Consider the following 9,947-nt stretch of genomic DNA (forward strand, 5'->3'; position numbering starts at 1 on the left):
TAAATTATGTTGCATACCCCTCGCCCAGAGACAGATTTGGTAACTAAAATTAGTGATTAATCTGTATTGCAGTTTGGTAATTGGAATGAAGTCAATGAAATGCAGAAATCAACTTGGTTTATATGTGATTCCTGCTCTCCATTGCCAACCCCTGCCTCCAGGCCTGGGTGGGTACAAAATAGTAGAAGTAGAATTACAATTTTAATGAGGGAAGAAAATAAAACAAACAGCAGTACAGCTGTTGCAGCAGCCTATTCAACTGAATTTGAAGGAATTTGAGATGCACAGCCAACTTTGGGACTCTTAACTCAAGCTACCTACATTACCCACCTCCCTGGCTCATCTTAATGTCAGCCCTACCATCCCCAGACCACTCCACTCTCATCAATGCCTCTTTAATTAAGGTGTTGCCAATATTATTACTGTGATCTCTTTTGCTTATTTTTAATATCCTTAGTGGCAGCTTTCAATAATGCTGAGCTATCTGCCAGGGCCATCTGATTTAACTCCCCAGGTATAAATCATTATTTTGTTTTGTTAGTGCTTTGATTAAAAAAAATCACTAGAATGATTTATTTTCCTAACTCTATTATCCTTACTATGCAATTTGTTAGGAACTCATATTGCATTATGAAAGTAATGCCTATAATCTCATTCCATTTAATTTCTTATCATCACCTTGACATTCATTGTCATGAAAATAATCAATAATCCTACATTTAGAGTGAATGCTACATGTCAGGTACTGTGCTCTGCAGTTTGCATACATTATGTTATTTCATCCTTCTACATTAACTTCACGAAGGAATCATGAGGAAATTTTTCAAGATCACTCTACTTGAGTAAATGGTAAAAACAGGATTTGAAGTAGGCCAGGGGACTATGCTATAAATTATCCCCAGGGAACAGTATCAGCTTTGAATTTGAATAAGATAAGAGTCATAAGATAATTTTAATCCTGGAAAATACTGTGTTGCTACTCAAAATGTGATCTTTATATTGTCAGCATCAGCATCATTTCAGAATCTGTTAGAAATACAATTTCTTGGGCCTTATCCAGACCTACTAAGCCATAAATTTATTTCTATCTTGTTCAGTTCTCAGTCAAAACCTTGGAAACATGAGAAAACATCAAAGTGTTTATAGGAATTGTGAGTTCAAAGGAGTTACAAGCATTGTCTGTATAATAAAAATGTGTCTAGATAATTTAATTTTTGTAAAATTACAAAGATAATTTTGAGGCATTTTGATACAAAGTTATATAAAGTTTTGGATCCAAATAAATGTTTCTATAGTACTGTATGTAGTTTCTCATGTAGCTGCTAGAAGTATTAGTGCATGAAGACTCATGGAATGTTTTTTAATTTAAAAGAATCTTTATCGTTTAAAAAAAATAAGGGAAAAAAATGTATATGTTTCTAACTCCCACCTCATGCTGGAATTTCCTTTCCAATATCCCTGACAAGTGGTCACTTAGTTTGTGTTTGAAGATTGTCACAGAGAAGAATCACATTTTCTTATCAGACAGCTGATTCAGTTTTTTTTTTTGGAAGATCTATTGTTATAAAGTTCTTTCAATACTGAATTTAATTATACCTCATTATACTAATTTCACCTTCTAGAGCTAAAAAAATTGAGGAGCCCAATCTCTTATCATTTCTTCAAATATTTGAAGATATAATATGTCTTCTCTGACCTAAGCATTTTAATTAGCTCCTTCAACTTTCAGTCATTTGACATAATTTCCAGCTCCTGAGAGTTTTCTTTCTTTTAGTTTTTGTCCTTTAAAATATAGGACCCAAAAGACAAGTCAGTACCTGAAATGAGATCTTTGCCAGCATGGGTAAAACCTTCCTTGTTTAAGGTGATACATGTCTGTGAAGGCAAACTAAGTAACAATTTTGAGTATTTCTTTTAAACTTAAAATCAGTCAAACTGAAAATCTTCTCATTTTAACTGCTATAAAGCTGGATCCTCAATATTCTCTCATTTTGCATAGTTGATTTTATTTTTTCTAAGCCACAGCATAAGACTTTCCATTTGTCTATGTATATTTCACCTTGTGTGGATCTATTATTTCAAAACAGAAATATATTCATTCCATACTGATTCTGTCCTCATTTATTTGCTTTCTCTAAACTTTTTGTTCCATGAAAAGTAAAAATATAAAAAAGATGACTTGCTATGAATGCATGCTTTTTTTTCATTGTTAGTTCTTGTTATAGAGTCTGGCTGAAGAAATGCATTTTTGTTAAACCCTTCAAGGGATTGACTACTAGAATTTGTCAGGAACCAAAAAAAAGACTATGTCTTTACCATATAAATGCCAGTCTTCTCTCACTTGACCAGTTCCTTGGTACTGCTCAGAGATGACGAGTACTGGCTCTGTGATAGCATCTGGAAATTATTTCGTTATCCTAGAATAATCTAAACTGGAAGACAGAACTCTTTCAAAGCAAATAGATGTTCTTTAAGTATCTCTCTCATCTATCTTTGAAAAACAATGCCTTTGTGCCATCTTTATTATACTCCTTTTCAATTTAAAGATCATTCTTTTTTGAAGACACATGCAAAAAAATCATTGTAAACTTTGCTTTATAATGTCATTTGTTTATATTGCATAGCATGTCTTTTGTTTACATTCTCTTTACTCTAAATGCACACTACAGAGTGTTTTTATCCTTAACATTTTTATATATTTTTTGGGTTTTTCCTTTTGACACTATTCATACTGCTCTGTGCCATGTCTCCTTATTGATCCTGGACCACGGTCTCCTTCTGTGTATATACATCATCTCATTCTCGAGGAACCTCTTCATCTAAGTACACAAAGATTACCACCTGTGGGTTTTATTTTAAACATGAAAATCAGCCAATAATCTTTAATTACTATAAAGATAGATCCTCACTCAACATCCTCTCACTGGTACTTTAAGTCAATATAACCAAGATGGAAGAAATTATCTTTTTCTCCATCAATAACCAGTTACCCAAGGCAGAAACCAAGAGTAATTCCCTCACTCTTTTTTCTCCTAGTGCTCTACATTTATGAACTCAGAAAATCTTTCTAGTTATCCCTTAACATTTCTCTCAAATTTCTCTCTTTCCCTCCATCATCTCTGCCACTGACTTACTGTAAGCCTATAATATCCTTTTTCATGGAGTATTGCAATAATCTCTTTGGTGATGTCTCCAATACCAGATAAATCTCTCTATAAACTCTATTCCACAATGTATGTATGGTAATTTTCCTAACACACATATTAAATATGATATCTACATTACTCAAAATCCATGAAAAACATCTCGTTGTGCACAAGATATAATCCAAGTTGGATATTATCTTTGCTTTAAACCTCCACCTACTTGACATCTTTCTAAGTTTTCTTCTTTTTCTTCAAAACTTAGGTAAATTTCCTTCATCTCTCAATTTAAAAAAAATATAATTTAGCAAGACTGAATTTGCTGCTTCTTATTTTGGGCCATCAACGGCCATGTAGATGCCTCTATTATACTGCTTATTAAATTGTGGTAATTGTTTTCACTTCCATCTTCTGGTATAGGCTGTATAATCATGGAAGGTAGAATCATGACTATTTACATCTGAATCCACTCCCCATACATGCAGTGTGGTAGGTAGAATAATGGCCTCGGAAAGATATCCATTTCCTAATCCCTAGAATCTGCCTGATTTTCCATATGAACCACGAGAAAGGAGGTAAGTAGTGGTTAATCTGTGAAGGCATAACCTTGTTTATGCTTTCCATCTTATTCTAGGCTACACAAAGGAAAATAGGCTGTGAGATTGAAGTCAAATAATAAGGAAGAAAACTGCTGAATGTGTTCTGTCACTGGTCTGAGAACCCCAATCCTCACTTGTTCTCTGGTCCTTAAATTTTGTGACTAGCCCAGAATCCTGTATCCAATCTTATTTTGTTTAAATTGTTTTAAATTGAGTTTATGATTCTTGCAGCTAAAGGAGTCCCGGTAAATATAACTGTCATTGTGTAAGTCAGGGTAAGTAAGCAAAAACAAGAAACAAGTGATTCAGAAAACCTAGGTCACAGCAACCATAAAGTCGCTGGAAATGACCCCACTCCCAATGGTGGTGAAATAGCATGACCTCTACCTAAGCAAGAATTACTTTGTTGATTGTAAAAATAGCCTGGAAGGTCTTCAAAGAAAACTAATATAAGCCTTTAACTGTTGTAGGTCATACAATTAGCCGTCCTTTGCCTACAGCATTGGTTTTTAAAGGGTGGGTCCTGGATCAGCAGTACCACTCGGAAACATATTAGCAACAAACACTCTCAGGGTCCCATCAGAAATCCTGATAGTGGGGTTAAGTACTCCGAAGTCAAAGAAGTCCAGGGATTCTAATGCATTATAAAGTTTGGGAATCACTATCCTATATGTTAACCATATCTTTGGTTTTTGTTGGTGGTGGTGGTGGCTGGTTTGAGTTGTTATTGTTGTTTTTCTTTTCTTTGTCTGTTTTTTGCATTTAGTTTTGTTTCAAATAATGATATATGATATATGAGGAATTTATGAAATATCAACCCACTGTATTGCAGAGCTGTTAAATCTCCACCCAGCAGTCTGGAAAGGATCAACATCACAAACTGCACAAGTAAGTTGGCACATTAATTTCAGGTTAATTTTTGGCTGAACTTGAGTAATCTTCAGCCTGATAAAACATATATTTTGTATGATAGATCAAAAGTATTTTAGAGATTAAAGTACTATTGGCATTTTGAATATGCATACATATCTTTTTAGTTAGAATAAAGAAAAACAAGTATTTTAATGCAGACTTTACATCAACTTTATGCTTTCTTACAAATTTCATTGCAGTTTTTCTTTTTCATTTCCTTGGAATTTCTTAAGTTAAAAAGGAAACACATATTCTATGATTTGAATTTACTATAAGAAAGAATACCCTACATTGAGGTTGCATTTTTGCATTTTCAGGTGAGCTGAGAATTCTTGGCTCTGGTTACTCAAGTATATTTTTTTGTATTTTTTTTAAGTGAGAAGCAGGGAGGCAGAGAGACAGACTCCTGCATTTACTGGACCGGAATCCACTCAGCAGGCCCCCTGGGAGGCGATGCTCTGCCCATCTGGGGTGTTGCTCCTTTGCCACCAGAGCCATTCTAACACCTGAGGCAGAGGCCAGGGAGCCATTCTCAGTGCCCAGGCCAACTTTGCTCCAATGGAGCCTTGGCTTCAGAAGGTGAAGAGAGGAGGGGCAGAGAGACAGAGAGAAAAGAGAGGGGGAGAGTGGAGAAGCAGATGGGCGCTTTTCCTGTGTGCCCTGGCTGGGAATCAAACCCTGGACTTTCATACACTGGGCTGATGCTCTGTCACTGAGCCAATCGGCCAGAGCCTCTGGTTACTCAAGTATTTAATGTGACTGATGGTAGAACCCACTACCCTGATGGAGGGCACTTACAATGAGGGTCATGTTGAGTGGGCATGATATTTCCAAAGTTTCTAGAGAATAGTGTTTGTTTCCTTCAGGCTAAACACTTAATTTATTTAGTTTTGCACTAACTTCATGAATCTACAGTCTGCTGTATAAAAGAAAAACTGATTATATTCAGTGAAATGGACAAATATACCAGAATAAGAAATCCAGCTAAAATATTATATATTTCCCAAGACAAACAATGCTATGATTATCATAATATACTACTTCTATCATATTGCTATGAAATAAAAAACACAGCAATTACCTACCTTAAATTAGCTGTATTTAGTACTTTTTATGGCCACTGAACATAATACTCAGATTACCATATCTTAGTGTATAATTTGCATATACATCAAGGTATTTGATTTTATTACTATTACCTTTTGTGGCACCATATTTTAGTAATGACTCGAATGAAATATAAAAAAGATTTCTGACTCAATTTAGTTTACAATCTTGGGAGTTTTAGAGTGGAAAATTCCATGCTCAAAATAAAATATTTCAAAAAATTTTTGTGCTTTCTTAGTGTAGATAATCTTCCTAGGTACTTATCTTCAAAGTCCCTGATAGGTGCCCCAGTGAAAGCATTTACTTTTATTCTGACCTCAATAAAGATAGATTTTATAAGTAAGGCCAGAAGTATAAATTGCTTTATGTTTGCTTAAAAGAAAGTTGCATACCCACTTTAATGAATCTTACCAGTCTATCAGCAGCTAAAGGCCCAGAGAAAGAAAAATAACATCTGCAGCTAGAGAATTTGGAGAAAGGTCAGAGGTCAGTGCCTGCATCTGCATTTACAGGGAGAGAGAGGGGAAAAATAAAGGCTCTCTCTTTGGTGCAAGTCAGCACTATTTTAGAAAGAGCAGACACCGACTTAATTACCAATGTTCCCTTTTGCTCTGGGGTGCTTTGGTGAGCTATAAATCAATACTTAAGGTCACATTGCTAAAAGCATGAAAAAAACAGCAGCCTTTCTTGAGTTTGGGTGCATTGCTTTGTGCTTCTTCCTGAGTATTACAAGAGTTCGATATCAGATTGAAGCAGAGGGCTGGAGTCATTATACAAGGAACCACAATGATAAAAACCCATGTGCAAAGTAGACTTTTTGAACTCTAGGCAACCCTTCATCTGTGTCAAATCTCCTGCCATTACTTGATTGTTTGTTGTTGATTAGTTTATTTTTAATCCTTTTACCCAATACTTAAGCCTAATTGTGTAAATAAATTTTATTGTGACTTATGTGCCAATTTAGAAGGAAGCTAACAATCTTTTTTTTTAATTCAAAAATAATTTCAATGTAATATGTTTAGGCTGCTTATACATTTTTATTCATCTTTTTGTCAACACGCTATAAAAATTCCTAGGAGAATGTTGCTTTGTTTGTTTAAAATGGGGGTCAGTCCTTTTATTGACAATTTTCTTTGTTAACCAAGAAAGACTACAATACCTGAAACAGAAAACATGATGTTTGTACATAACATGCAAAAAAGAAGCAGTTATTTCAAGGTTAGATAGCCTTAAAATAACTCACTTTGATCATCAAAAAAAAAAAAAAAAGTCAAAAAGGAATCCCTTTGCAATTTGTGTGCATCAAAAGGACTCTTTCTACATGTAGCTAAGGTTTGGTTCACAGGGCATTTTGACTGTATTTGCCTGGGATGACCAATCACATCATGATTACTTATTTGATTATCTATACAAAGAGTCCCAATGATAATGCAAAACCTGTACCCTTCTCAGAGTGGACAAAAGGAGACTTAACTTAAAATGAAATGGTAGCATATAGTGTAATTGCAGCTTTTATTTTCCCAGACTTCACCATCAGAAAAATGTGAAATTGAAAGTAGAGTTTCATTTGCTATATTTATTCTCTTATGAAAATGAGAAATAGATGGAAAAGGCTGTTCATTCTGTTTCCACAGTGAGTTCTCCAGAATGAGCACACATATTATTATAACTACTCAGATTATTAAACCCAAGTCATAATTGAAGGTAGTATCTACCCTAAATACTGAGGGCAGTCTGCCCCTGGCATCTAGCTACCCATACAGTGTTTAGGGACCCATTGAGCATATGCACATTCCATCAGCCAGAGTCTACCAGCATATAATTTCTCTCTAGGGTTTCACTATTACCCAATTTGAATGCAGAGAAGATACTCATAATTGCTTATTATGACATTAGACAAGAGAATTCAAGTCCCATTTGATTGTAATGAGTTTGTGGAATCTCTGCCTTTTGTGGGACTGATCACATACAGAATTGAACTTAAGACATCTATACTGAAACAGAATTACACTTAAACAGTTGAGCATGAGTCTTGGACCTTAAATTTTATTCTATTACTTTCTCCAGTCTTTTGATAGAAACAAAAATAACATAATTATCAAATCTTTCAGCAGTGTCACTCAAACCTCTTTCCAAACTGGCCTTTGTTTTCCCCAGGTTACCCTCTGAAGCAATTTAGACTCACCGTCTCCCCATTGCAGATAAGCAAATTAAATGATAAAAATTAAAAAGAGAAATTCTTTAAAATTATGTAAGAACTAAATTTCAGAATCACTCAATTTTAGATGTAGCATAAAACTTACTAGAAGAAAGTAATATGTATGTCATGAGCAGGTATGTGCCCTGAAAACACCTATTAAAAATTAAATGAAACACTTCTGTGGTCATTTGAGTATGGAAAATGTTTAAGAAATTACCAATAAACAGCATCTATTCTCTTTTTACAGGAAGAAAAGACAAAGAAGCCTTCTATTAGGATTATAAGATTTAGAAAAAAATATATTACATGAGACATACAACCAGAAGTTATTTATTTATTTAAAATTCAATTTTAACTAACCATGGTGTTCTTATCTGGACTTTTACCCTCTGTGAACTCAATATAGAAGATAATGTATTTTTTAAACATTACTTCTTTATTGTTCAAGACTTTCCTAGTTTTAGCCCCAAAGTCCCATATCAAATCAGATGATTGGTTGCCTATCAGCTATTTGATAGCAAAGGGGCAAAAAGAGAAACAGGATCACCTTTGAGTTCTAAGTGAAAAGCTAGGAACAATTGGACATGCTTAACATTTCATCATTCTGTGCTTTGATAAAACCTCAGCATTTCTAGAAGAAAACAAGGAAGAACTAGCTTCCAATGGAAGCATACTGAGACCCCAGGGCTTTCTGTACAGAAAGAAAGCGGAAACTGTCCAAAATGCGGTAGGTGTTACCAGGGAACAACTAGCAATGCACAGGTGCATTTGTGATCTTAAAGGATAGAGACAGAAACCAGATTAAGTGCTTGCCCAATAGAGGATGGTTTTTTCATTAAAAATTTTAAAACGCTATTGTGGCTATTCTGAAAATAGCACGAATACCGGTTCCTCTCAAGCTGGCTGTGCATTATTAAATATTTAATTTCCAGAAATGCTGTGAATTCAAGTTTTCTTTTGGAGGGAACTCTTATAAGCACTTTTTTAAAGGAATATAAAATATGTGTTTCTCTATCTCTCCTTCAAACTTCAGCAGGTCATTTTACTTGTAAATGGAACACTGAAGTGTAAAATTAATGTTCTGGGACCAGAAATGGAATAAAGTTCTAGTTGTTTACTGGTGATCTTAGCCAGAATATTCAATATCTGAGTTTGGTTTAATCCACACATGTGTGAAGCATGTAGCTTTCAAGTGCAACAAAATGTTTATTATTATGCTTCAATAACTAGGCTACTTTGCAATGTCAGATTGAATATATTGCAAAGTTACTTACTATCTCCTAGTTTTTTTTTAAAAAAAAATAACAATGATTCAAACTAACCAACAAAAAATCAATAGTGTATTGATTACCAACTATTGGTACCAAGCTTAAATGCTAGAAATACAAGGATGAATAAATGGAGCTGTCATATTGGAGTTCAAAACTATATATAAAGGAGCTATCTACTTCCCCACCTGCAACAAATTACATTGTATATACTTGAAATACCCATTTCACAAAGCTGTTTTTCATGCAAATGGGTTGGACTATTTTTCTTCACTTCCCAGTCATGAACTTTGCAAGTCAATGAACATCTCTTATATCTCAGTTTTCTCACTAGCACAATAAGAGTGATATCAGTGTGTAGCTTACGTTGTTGCTATGAGGCTTAAATACCGTGGTTCAAATAAACTAATCAGTGCCACACTTGTCAGTAAGCACTAAATAAATGATAAATATTAATTGTTATTATCAAAGGAATGAGTACAAAATGTTTACCTAATGTTAAGAGTTATATATAAAATGCTCTTCATAATAGTCTAAAGGAATTTATATACAATGTTCTTATGAACAAGATAATGAAAATTGTTATGGACTGAATTGTGTTTCCCCTCCCCCAAATTTATATGTTGAAAGATTTGATCATCAGTATTTCAGAATATGATTATATTTGGAGACAGGGCCTTTAAAGAGGTATTATTAAGTTAAATGAGGTCATATGAAT

The sequence above is a fragment of the Saccopteryx bilineata genome, chromosome 3, assembly GCF_036850765.1.
Source record: "Saccopteryx bilineata isolate mSacBil1 chromosome 3, mSacBil1_pri_phased_curated, whole genome shotgun sequence".
Lineage (NCBI taxonomy): Eukaryota > Metazoa > Chordata > Mammalia > Chiroptera > Emballonuridae > Saccopteryx > Saccopteryx bilineata.